Source organism: Ranitomeya variabilis, chromosome 4 (genome assembly GCF_051348905.1).
Source record: "Ranitomeya variabilis isolate aRanVar5 chromosome 4, aRanVar5.hap1, whole genome shotgun sequence".
NCBI classification, from domain to species: domain Eukaryota; kingdom Metazoa; phylum Chordata; class Amphibia; order Anura; family Dendrobatidae; genus Ranitomeya; species Ranitomeya variabilis.
The window spans coordinates 612,793,308-612,806,005 of record NC_135235.1 but is presented as its reverse complement, the minus strand read 5'-3'; the positions used below and the strand labels follow the sequence as shown (position 1 = coordinate 612,806,005).

Here is a 12,698-nt window from a genome sequence, read left to right as displayed (position 1 = left end):
GCTGGAAGCAATGTGGCTTCATGGGAGGGTGTGGTTTGGATGTAAGGGGTGTGGCTTAGCTGTAAAGGGAGAGGCTGCATGGGAGGGTGTGGTTTAGCAGGTAAGGGTGTGGATTAAAGGAAAGGTGTGGCTGGAAGGGAGGGTGTGGCTTACCAGCTAAGCATGTGGATTCATGGGAGTATTTGTCTTAGCTGGAGAGAGTGAGGCTTTATGGTACGGTGTGGCTTCATGGTAGGGTGTGGCTTAACAAGAAAGGGTGAGGCTTAATGGTAGGATGTGGCTTAACAGGATAGGGTGTGTCTTTATGGTAGGGTGTGGCTTAACCAGTAAGAATGAGGCTTTATGGTAGGATGTGGCTTAGCTAAAAAGGATGTGGCTTCATGGGAAGGGTAGTGGCTTAGACAGAAATGGTGTGGCTAAACTGAAAAGGTGAGGCATAGCTGGAAAAGAAGAGGCTTCATGAAAGGTGTTGCTTAAGAAAGGGTGTGGCCTTATGGGGTGTGTGGCTTCATGGGAAATTGAGGTTTAGTTAGACAGAGTGTGGCTTTATAGAGTGCGGGTCTTAACTGGAAAGGGTGTGGTTTTATTGGAGGGAGTGGCTTAGCTGGAAGAGGTGTGGCTAAGCTTAGTGTGTGGGTTAGCTGGACAGGGTATGGCTCATCAGACAGTCTGGCTTAGCTGGAAAGTGAGTGGCTCAAAATAAGCCAACATGTGATTTAAAAAAAATTAGGTAAAAAAATTGGTCTGAGGGTAACCCAACCAAGAGATGGCGCAAGATAAGACAAAAGTGTATAAATATGATCCAACGTGAGTCACAGATGAAATTGGCCTGTCATGAATCAACACAACCAACACCACTAATTTGTCATGACAACACTCTCACGACACACGTGCCTAAGATGCGACTGTAAAGTAGAATTGTAATACAAAAATATTGTTTTACCTTGTGCTGTCTATGGAGTACAGTCAGAATGGCTACACAAGGTTGGTGTGTAACACCTATGTGCCAGTGGAACCATACAGGAACCATACAGGAGTCCTCTGCTGGCTCTGATGGTTATACAACACTGACAGCTAGCTATTAGTTACTCTGCGCACACACTCCATGGCTTCTCATCAGCAAATAACCTGCTTCAATTCTCTGTTCACAGCAGAGGGTGCAGGCAGAGATCTAATGCCCCCCATATTTGATCTGCACAACTGTAACCCAATTCTTTTTATTGTCTATACAGTGTGTTAGACATGATTAGTACATCTGTCCCAAATGCTTTCTTCTGTCTGCGGGTAGTGGCAATTTTAGTGCATTTAGCGTTAAAACCCTCCCCTTTATCCACGGGCTACTCACCATTCACTTCAATGGAGCTGAACGGCAATATAAAGTTCACTTCATGGATAGGTGTGAAACTATTCAAGGAAGAAAGCAGTCATGTTCTCACTACCATGTACAGCCCCTTTAAGTGACATGGAAGTAGAGGACCATTTAGCATCCTTGTACTTCAAGGCAACATTTGCTTAAAGGGAACCTGTCACCAGTTTTTTTGCCTATCAACTAAAAATATCATCTAATAGAGTGTGAGCTATACATTCCCCAACTACTTGTGAAACCCCCCGACTCCCCATGAATCCCCCACAAGAACCTTTTATAGTGCTCCCGTGCTGTATGGCGATATCCACGGTCCTGTCTGATGGGCGTTGGTTCTGGCCCCTCTCCCCACCCCAAATCGGTGTGCTGTACGCATTCCATTCTGTGAATAGCGTTGTTCGCGTACAGGTCCCGCGCGTACGCCTTCAAATTGCCTTCTGCGCGTGCGCAGTATGCTTTGCCCAACTGCGGGCAAAGCTGAAAAGCATTAGTGCGCATGCTCCGGAAGTACTCTGTCCCTGAAGTCTTTCGCTGTGTTCCAGGACGTAGTTTACCGGAGCATGCGCACTAATGCTTTTCAGCTTTGCCCGCAGTTGGGCAAAGCATACTGCGCATGCGCAGAAGGCAATTTGAAGGCGTACGCGCGGGACCTGTACGCGAACAACGCTATTCACAGAACGGCACGCGTACAGCACGCCGATTTGGGGTGGAGAGAGGGGCCAGAACCAACGCCCATCGGACCGGACCGAGGATATCGCCATACAGTGCAGGAGCAATATAAAAGGTTCTTGTGGGGGATTCATGGGGAGTCGGGGGATTTCAAAAGTAGTTGGGGAATGTATAGCTCACACTCTATTAGATGATATTTTTAGTTGATAGGCACAAAAACTGGTGACAGGTTCCCTTTAAGTGCAAGTCAAAATAAAATCCTACAATCCAATTACAATCCTACAACCCTAAGGTCACGGGTAACTTTACAAACATCCTAACAAGAATGCTCATATGCTTGAGTCGCCCATAGGCGACCAGTGACATCATAGTAATCTCAAAAAACAAAACTTACTATACAGCTATAAAAAAAAAACATGATCACAACAAAAGTTCTGCAATTCGGAAACAAAAACAGTTTTTTTTCCGGTGAACCCACTGCTGTGATGGACTCCTTTTCAATGGACTTTGAAAGCTGAGCCACAGTAAGACAAATGTCGGCTATAAATATGCAGTTACATGTTAAGACGTTAAACAAGCTCGTATTACTATTCCATGGTGTTCCTAGCCGGGGCAGAGTCCGGGACAATAGACAGTAGTTGTCACCATTAATAGATGATCCAGTTTGATTGATGTTTGATCGCGGTGGATTTCTCGAATGTCTGCTGGAAATGTAAAACAGCTGCAGGATAATGTAACAATGGGGATTTATCTATTACGGGCCGAGCTGCCTTTCCTTGTTTAGGTTCAGGGAGGCTGCTTGTACTTCATAAGCACAGAGAACACGTATCTCATAAAGTTATAAAGAACAGATGTACAATGCAATACTAGCGCTGACTGCAACAACCTATAATAATCTTTATTTTTATATAGCGCTAACATATTCCGCATCGCTTTACAGGTTGCACACATTATCATCACTGTCCCCGTTGGGGCTCACAATCTAAATTCCCTATCAGTATGTCTTTGGAATGTGGGAGGAAACCGGAGTACCCGGAGGAAACCCACGCAAACACGGAGAGAACATACAAACTCTTTGCAGATGTTGTCCTTGGTGGGGTTTGAACCCAGGACTCCAGCGCTGCAAGGCTGCTGTGCTATCCACTGCACCACTGTGCTGCCCATATAACTTATAGACATACTGTACCTTTAGATTTGCAGCTTAAAATCCGGCTTATATCTGAGCCCTATAAATCCAGAGTGTTACAAGTAAATATCAGAAAAAAACCCTTTAGAACATTTCATTGTGGTGACAATTTGACTTACCAGGTTCCATCAGGACTACCTCTGGTAAAATGCCCTAATAGGGCAATAGGATGTCAGAGAGGTCCCTTAGGGGCGGACATATCATTTGTGCAATCTGTTCAACCGCACAGGGGTCCAACAGTTAGAGGGCCCATTTCTACCTATTGGGATGCAAAGGGCCCATATGTTGTTCTTTCACAGGGGCCCTTTTCTGTCTGTGTCCCCCAGTGGGTCCCCTATATAGGGTCCTAGGCATTTGCGCAGTTAGATGAATTTCTGCTAAGGATGAGAGAATTGATCCTAAGCAAATAGACTTCATTTACAATTTCCCAAAAATTCACCAAACGTGTCTATTCTCAATTCTTGGGGAGGAATTTTATCTGTGTGAATACCGAAAAATGGCAGCCAGTGATCCCCAGTGTGCTGGAAGGAATTAAAAAACAATAAAAGATCATGCTCATCTTGCTCCTCACCTCTCCCTGCCACCGCAACTCCCATAGGTTCTCCATTCACTACAAAAGGCATCTGCTCCAGTCGTCAATTCACCCTGGCGCCTCCAGTGTGGTATAATGTGCATTGTACCACATGGGTGATGAACGTTGTGATGTCACAACGTTTGTCAAAGCCTAGTGGGAGTGCCTGAATAACTAGAAGACCATAGCTAGCCAAAAACTGGGGTGGGATGTAGCATCAGGGACAGGTGAGAGGTGAAATTAGGGTGATATTTTATTGTTTTATTAACAATGAAATCTCGAACGAACAGAGCAAATCTGCCTAATTAGGATTTGTTCATCTCCATGCTCCTGTAAAGCCTAAGCAAAAGAACAATGGAAACAGACAGAAAGAAAAGGTGAGAAAGTGCACTGAACTGCCAGGTTATGTCAAGGGTGCTTGGTTTGGTTCTTGTGTGCTGACAGACTCCCTTTAATAAAAGCTGCCATATCATAAAGTTGGGATATTGCACACCTATCTCGGGTATCCCAGGCTCCGCTTCCTTACTCTGGGTCCACTGCCCTCTGCTGTGCTCTACAATGTTTTTTGCAAGTTACCCGGTGTAGCTCAATTACATCATCTCCCCTATTTAAGGCCCACTAATAAATACACCTGTGCCTTAGGATTGAGACTAGAGAGATCCATGTTTGGTGTTCTCCACCATAAGTGCACATCATGCTTCAATTTGCATTCATCCCTGCTCGGTTGCACTTTATCTGTCCTACAGCTCTTGAGATTCCTGATTGTCCAAGTCATCACTGTTCCACGTGTCCTCTAGGTAGCTGCACCAACACCCACCCGGACATGAGGCTTAGTGGATCCACCTCCCCATGTGAACCTTATAGGGGTGTTGCTTCATTACAGGCAATGGTGAAATATGATAACATGATAACAATATACCACCAATATCCAAGTGGTGAGATGGAAAAGAACTAATGATGCAAAAACAACTGGTGCCCAAAAGGAACCAAAGAAGCCAAGTTGTTCTAATGCCATAATATCATAAGAGCCACTCTGATGAATTTGGTAAAATAGTAAATTTTCATATCTTAAAAATTGATAAATCTGGCCCAATCCCAGCATTAAATAGAGCAGTTAATAAACCCTTTGGTGCTCCTCTCCCTATAACATGGCAGCAGCCCTATAATTGCAGACACGTTAACTTGTGGTTCTCGTAGATACTTAATACTTGACGTTAAAGATTTCAAATAACGAACAAACAGCAACAATTTGTTATTACAAGCAAAGACGGAAAAAAAACTTTCCACACATGAATGAACTTGAGACTTTAGAGTATAAATTAAAATGAAATACAGCTTACTGTACAGAGGAACACATATCAGGAACACTGGAGCATGCCATATTATACAGAATAAATGATACTCGAAGCAAAGCTGTTTATGTAAAGGACCGGATAGTGAATGGGTACTTGCATTTATACAGTAGCACTTAAAGGGTCATTCCAAAATCTTGTCAGTCATCGCTTATCCCCAAGATAGGTGATACCTCCGTGACTGATGGTGGTCCGGCTGCTGTGACTTCTACTAATCCTTCAACAGATCTCTAAAATTCCGTTAAATTGGAGCTAGCCATGCGCACCACCACCCCGCTTGTCGCTTATTTACTTTCCTAAGAATTTTGAAAAATTTGGAAAGCTTAATCATTTATTAATAATGTGTCATTTTACTACAGTAAATTTGTTCCTACTTGGTACTATACATGAGTCTTATGAGCCCCTACATGGACTTTAAGGTTTGGGATATATGGCGACTTTGACAGTGGCACAAAAATTGCTGCAAATTGGGGTCCTTTTACACTGCGCGATGAGCAGCTGTAAACTAACGCTGACTAGTAACACGTTTGCTGGTCAGCGGTGATTTCATAACCTGTTTACACAGGCAGACTGCTCTCAGCAGCACAGATTCTGTTTACGCAGGACGACGTGCTGCCGAGTACGATGATCACTCACTGTTGAAGTAAATATACTTGGTATTTTAGCATCCGTAAAAATACGATTTATCAAAATAGAAAGAAATTTAACCCATACAGTAAACACTGTATCTATATACATGCCATTTTTTTTACATTAGAAAGTGATAAAAACATCGAATCTACCCCAAAATGGTATTGATAAAAACATAAGCTCATCATGCAAAAAGCTCACACAGTTCCACTGACGTTCTCTAAAAATGACAACATTAAAGGGAACCTGTCACCACGTTTTTGGAAGATGGGATAAAAATAGCGTTAAATAGGGGCAGAGGTGGGCGTTACATTAGTGTGTGTGTTATGCGTTTATTACCCACCTAAGTTGCCGAAATAACTTTGCAAAGTCTCCGTTTTCGCCTGTCAATCAGGCTGGTCAGGTCACATGGGCGTGGTGTCTTCACCCAGATTTGGCGTAGTTTTCCGTTGGTGGCGTAGTGGTGTGCGCATGCCCAAAGTCCGGAATCCTCTTCCAGGGGATTTAAAATAGCGCGGTGTTCGTTATTGCATTGGTGATCGGTGGGCGCGGCCATCTTCCTTTGGCCGCGCGTGCGCAGAAGCGGCGCTCTGCTGGCCGCGGCTTCAGGAAAATGGCCGCGGGATGCCGCGCGTGCGCAGATGGATATCGCGGCGGCCATTTTCCTGAAGCCGCGGCCAGCAGAGCGCCGCTTCTGCGCACGCGCGGCCAAAGGAAGATGGCCGCGCCCACCGATCACCAATGCAATAACGAACACCGCGCTATTTTAAATCCCCTGGAAGAGGATTCCGGACTTTGGGCATGCGCACACCACTACGCCACCAACGGAAAACTACGCCAAATCTGGGGGAAGACAACGCCCATGCGACCTGACCAGCCTGATTGACAGGCGAAAACGGAGACTTTGCAAAGTTATTTCGGCAACTTAGGTGGGTAATAAACGCATAACACACACACTAATGTAACGCCCACCTCTGCCCCTATTTAACGCTATTTTTATCCCATCTTCCAAAAACGTGGTGACAGGTTCCCTTTAATAAAAATAATTAAAATTTTTTTTACTACTGAAAATCCCACAAAAAACTATACAACTTTGATAACATCATAAACCATACTAATTTGAAGAATCATATTTCCAGGTAATTTTTACCAGGAAATGAACGCCGTAAAAATAAACCAGACAAAATGGAGTTATTTTGCGTTTTCGTGAGCTGGGGCTGGATTCAGGAAATGCTGGATTACATCGGACCTGTGTGTGAACATTTTTTTTAAATAAATTGGTGAACGAGAGACAGTGTCTTGCTTTTATTTTATTTTTTTTATGTTTTTCAGATTTACATTTGTGGACTACGGTGGATTCCAAGGACTAGGGCGGACCTGCATTGTTTTTTTTTAAAAATAAATTGGTGAACCAGGGAAAGTGTCAGGGAGCTTTTATTCAAATAAAGTATTTTTTGGTGTATGCATTTTTTATTTGATTACTGAGTTAGTAATGGGGGTCTCGGATAGACACCTCTCCATTACTAACACCAGGACTTGATGCCAGCTGTCATTTTTGACAAATCACAGGTGGCATCAACCCCAACAACCATTACCCCAATTGCCAATGTACCAGGGTATTCGCGAAGAGGCAAAGCACCAGAGTTGTCACATCTCATATGATGCGCTAATTCTGGGGCGGCTGCAGGCTAGTATTTTTAGGCTGGGAAAGGCCCAATAAACATGGACCTTCCCAGCCTGATAATATCAGGTCACAGCGGTCTACTTTACTGTTTCTGGTTATCAAAAATAAGGGGGGACCCCACTTCATTTTTTTTCATTTATATATTTTTTAGCTTAATACAATAGTAAGCAATATACGCAAAGCATTAATTATATATCTCACAGATATATTTCTATCTATCTATCTATCTATCTATCTATCTATCTATCTATCTATCTATCTATCTATCTATCTATCTCATATCTATCTATCTATCTATCTATCTATCTATCTATCTATCTATCCCATATCTATCTATCTACCTATCTCTCTGTGTCTGTGCACATCTAACACCTAAACATCTGTCATTTCTATTCTGCTTTCTATTCCAGAACATGTCACACGGATGGTACACAGCAAATGGATGTCACACGAATGACGCCTGTTTGTTAGACAATCTCTGCATGTGTTGTGGCTGTCGAACAGCCGCAAGACATGCAGCCTTGGGGACTGAAACATATTATTTGAGCACGCCGAAGTCACTCGGATAGCACCTGAGCATGCTCAGATAACACCTTATCCGAGCACATTTGCTCATCACTAGTTTTTATATAGAGAGCTATTGTGTCATGTGAAGTGTGAGCTATATCCGGCAGTTCTCGATGTACATTGTGTAGTATGTGATACAATGTGAATTGCAAGGTATCGTAATATACTAATGTATAATCTATAAGTAACGTGTGGTAATGCTTAGTGTACAGTGCTGTGTAAGGATTAGACATAGTTTAGGACATAGGAAAGTGCTAGAATGTAGGTGCCCAGCAACAGACAGTAAGGACATATACAATGTTAATGTTGGGACTAGCCCATAGGGGAGAAGCTAGCCTGCAGGGAAAGGAGATTACTTCCTGATAGTTAGTCAGATAGGGAAAAATTCAAATAGAAGTAAGCAGTGTAAATGGCTACTGCTTCGAAGGACTGATCTACAGCTGGAGGAGACTGAAGTGAGGAATAACAATATTCTGAGGAGAGTGACGGATGAGACTGAGAGACTTTCTATGAGGTGGTCCCGAATATGATGCCAGATCACTGGATACCCGAGAGCTTGCTGGTGTTGAAGGTAACAGACCTTAGTAGGGCTGGGAGCGTGGGACTAGTGAGGGTCCCACGTGGAGAATCGAAGGCGTCCATACTAGGATGCGGAGCAGCTGAGTGAGTTGAGAGATTCGCTGATCAGGACTGTGGCCTAGAAGCTGGGTTGTGGCAACGTAGCACGAAACAGATAAGCTGCAGGGCCCTGGAGTAGCCTACAGAGGAAGGATACAGTAGGAATGAAAATGCTTCTTACTGTCAAGGAAACGTGCTTAAGACCGTGGGCCCGTTATCCTTGTACATAATCCTTAAGACTCCATGTTAGAACAGAAGCCTCATGTATTGATTTGTAGAGTTTGTGGTCCTGGTCAACCAACACCATCGGCTACATGGGCATAAGGCCCCTCACAACACGAACACCCAGCCAGAACCCACTCTTTTCTGCGGTATGCCGGGGTGTCAAATATACAACACTTGCCAACTGCTACCACCCTGGCCACTATTACATATTAGTGCAGTAAAGCACCATTGTTGTATGTGTATGTGACTAGTCCTGAGGTAACTTGTCTTCTTCTCACATATCTTGACATTTTTTTTTACCTCAGAGTTTTGTTATTTTCTGTTACGCAGCATAGAGTGATACTAATTATGGTGTTTATGCCATCATGGGGACAGACCACAGAGCACCATGGGGTTGTTGAGGGCAACATGAGCATTTGTACCGGCTGCTGGGTGTCAAGGGGCAGTGGCGTAATTTGAAGCCTGTGCGCCGCAATGCAAAAGGTCCAATGGGGTCCCAAATTATTGAAAATCTTTAATAGTAATGCTCTTCTCATATGGGCTAAAGCAACATTTGGGGCCCTGTAAGCTCCAGGGCCTAGGTGCAATTGCAACCCCAGCAACTATTGCAGTTACTCCCCTGTCAAGGTGACACCAACAATGCACTTTGCCTGGGCTGTAGATCTGGTAAACATGTCACTAGTCCCATATCGAAAAACTCCAGCTGAGGCGAGGAGGCTTTTGTGCCCCTTTTGGCTGGCACAGTTCACACACACTACAATTGTCCCTAGCCAGATTTCACTTTCACTGTGAAAACTAAAAACTGAAGCAACTTTGTAAGACGTCTTAGATATCCTATCGTTTTTGAATCTTCTGCTCCTATGCAAACTTATGCTTCGCTATGGTAACAGCCAATAAATAAACCAAATAAACCCTAATCCTACAGTCATATTCTCCCATCTCTGCCACCAACACACATTCGGAAGGTGGCCAAGTCACTGGGTATTGACTGAAAAAACTATGATGCAAGATAAGACTGTTGGGTTTGACTGTGGTTGTTAGTGCAGCGCCCCAGAGTCCTGGTTGCTGCAGTAGTATTATTCCTCCACCAGGGGGAGTGATATTACATCTTATGGCAGTAAAGGAGATCTCCTGTTCAGGTATCACAGCCACACACTTCACACTCCAGTCCACTAGGGGGAGCAAAGGTTCTATCTATTCGGCCACTCCTCACAGTTAGGTAAAACTGGTGGTTGGAGGGAAACTTAGGGTGAGTTCCTGGCTGGAGACTGAGAGAGAAAGGTCTCCAGGCCGAGCTGGCTGGAATGATTTCTAGTCAGATCCAGACTACGGTCTGAGGAGGACGAGGGACACGGAGCTGCGCCTGCCCCACGTGTGGCAGCATCCAAAGAAAGAGACATTGAAAGGAAGCGTGTTGTAGTGAGTGAGAAACGAAGGCATAGCAACAAGTGGATACCAGAGAGGATAGTAGACGAGAGGAGCTGCATCCTTCTGGTGCGCGTTCCGGTAGCCAGAATACCGAGGGAGTAAAGCGCTCTACGCTATTGCTTCAGAGACTGGCAGGACAGTCAATTCCAAGTTGGCTGCCCGACCTTAATACCTAAGAAGACACGGTGGCAACTTGTGGGGGTCGGGGCATCTCTAGGGTCCCTATAAACAAGCCTCAGGCCATCAGTCATACGGGTTTTGTTCTATCGACCACGGGGAACAGAGAGAGAAGAGTAATAACAGTGAGGACCATATTAGAAATTAAGTAAGTGAGGACCTACTGTGTTACTGTGCGCATAGGAAGGCTATTGCATTCTACCTGGACAAGGAGACTTTGGATTTGCCTTCAGACCGGCCGGACTCTGCCTACCCTGTGATCCGGTGCCCTGGACTGTGGACACTGAAGCCTTCAGTAAAGGTAAAGAGACTGCAACCTTGTGTCCTCATTCTTTACTGCGCCTCTTACCATCCACCATCTACACTTTGGGAAGCCTTGGGGATACACTTCACCTGTGGGAAGGTATACCATCTAGCTGCAATAACATCACCCCAGCGGACCCCTAAGCAGCGTCAGTCACCCTGACCGAATACCACAGGTGGCATCACGAACATCATATAATCTTTCCCTTTTATTGGACGCCCCTCTTAGGGCCACGGACCGAGTCGGGCCACCGTGACATCCCCGAACCGAAGGACCCAGTGCTGGGTACCCCATTGCCCTTGCGTGGGGGCGCTCCATTACCATGGGGACGTATAGGTTTGTGTAGCGCCCCCACTGCCGCAGGGCCGAGGGGTACCCGATACCGGGCCTCTGAGTCTCTGCTCTGGGGTTGTCACGGTGGCTAGACCCGGTCCGTGACCCTGCTGAGGGGCGTACAGTAATAGATGTGGATGGTGGTGGTGGTGCGGTGTAGTGCCGGTCGCAGTTAATAGCGAGGACACCAGGTTGCACTCTCTTTACCTCTTTACTGAAGGCTTCAGGTGTCCAATCCAGGGCACTGTTAACCGGGCTGTCTGAGACCGGCCGGTCCGAAGGCACATCAGGAGTCCCCTTCACAGGTGGGAATCAGCGTCTACCTTCTAGCGCCTGTGTGTTGTAGTCCTTCCCTGCTGAGCACCCCGGGATAGTCCTCACAACTGCTTCTGTCTGTCTCTGATGCTCGTTCTCTCCGTCCCCCAGATGATATGGCTAGGACGCACCCGTATGACGGGGTAGGCCTGGAGTTCTTCCGGGACTCTAGAGTCACCCCTCTCCCACAGCTGCCTCCGTTGTCTGCTTAGGTGTTTTAGTGAGACAGCCAACCTACAATTGGCTGTCCAGCCGTGGTTTGAAGTAATGCTTGTAGTCTCTTACTTGCTCGGCGTTCCGGCCACCGACTGTTGCCCCTCAGAAGGATGTTGCCTCGATCTTACAGCACGACTCCTTCTGGTTCTATCACTTCTTTGCTGTGTCCCCGTTGCTCACTGGTCTGTGCTATTCTTAGGAGTCTGCCAGGATCCCATCCCTGACAGGTCCTCTCACTAGCTCTTCCCAGTTACTTCTCCCTGTCTTCCTGTCCAACCCCCAGTTTTACCAGAGTGTGAGGAGTGGCCTACAAGATAGAACCACTCCCCCTGGTGGCCGGAGTGTGAAGTGTAGTGTGAGTGTTACCTGATCAGGTGAACTCCTTTAGTGCAGTCAGACGTAACATCACTCCCCTTAGCAGCAGAGCGACATTACTGCAACGACCAGGACTCTGGGGCGCTGCACTTGCATAGGAGCAGCATGAGAAAAACGATACAAGACTTCGTGAAATTAGAGGCATTAGCACAATAAATGATGTGCATACGTTCACAACCTTCTGTGTCGGGGGAATTGTGGCGCAATATCTTAGCAGGTTGTTTGGCATTATTAGGATACTTCTCGTTAATATCACATGTGATGGTTGGAGCTTAAAATTTTAGGGGGTAAGATGGTGCTCATAATAACCAATCAGATGTGTGCATTCCATGTCGAAAAAAAAAAATTTTGCAATCTGACTGGCAGCCATGAACCATTTCCTCATTTACCATGATAGAAAAATCTAGTTTTAGTAAATGAAAGTGTTGACATCTAGCAGTGCCTTTCTTCCTGCCCGTCTTCTTACTCGTGTAATTATCCAGCGTGCCAGCAGAGCCTGCGGAGGGACTGCCCTGTAATCACGCAGGTCACATTTTCTCCCATAAAAATAAAAGAAAGGACACGGGAGACGGTGGAAAGAGATCGCTGGAACATTGTGAGATGTTTAGGATAATGTTATAGCTCGCCGGCATATGCTAAGCACTCGGCTAATAATCTGCAGGGGTCTATCTGCCATAAAAACAAG

The 12,698-nt window shown here is 45.5% G+C and overlaps 1 protein-coding gene and 1 long non-coding RNA gene across 5 annotated transcripts in view; both read right to left on the bottom strand.

Annotated features, from left to right (window-relative positions):
- The window catches only part of LOC143769249 (uncharacterized), a 34,482-nt gene extending 30,609 nt beyond the window's left edge, over positions 1-3,873 (bottom strand). Inside the window, exon 1 of the long non-coding RNA XR_013214298.1 lies at positions 3,790-3,873. This is a non-coding gene — a long non-coding RNA (uncharacterized LOC143769249). The remainder of the gene's footprint in view (positions 1-3,789) is intronic.
- SDK2 (sidekick cell adhesion molecule 2) overlaps positions 1-12,698 on the bottom strand; it is an 826,128-nt gene that overhangs the window by 753,507 nt on the left and 59,923 nt on the right. The window lies entirely within an intron of this gene.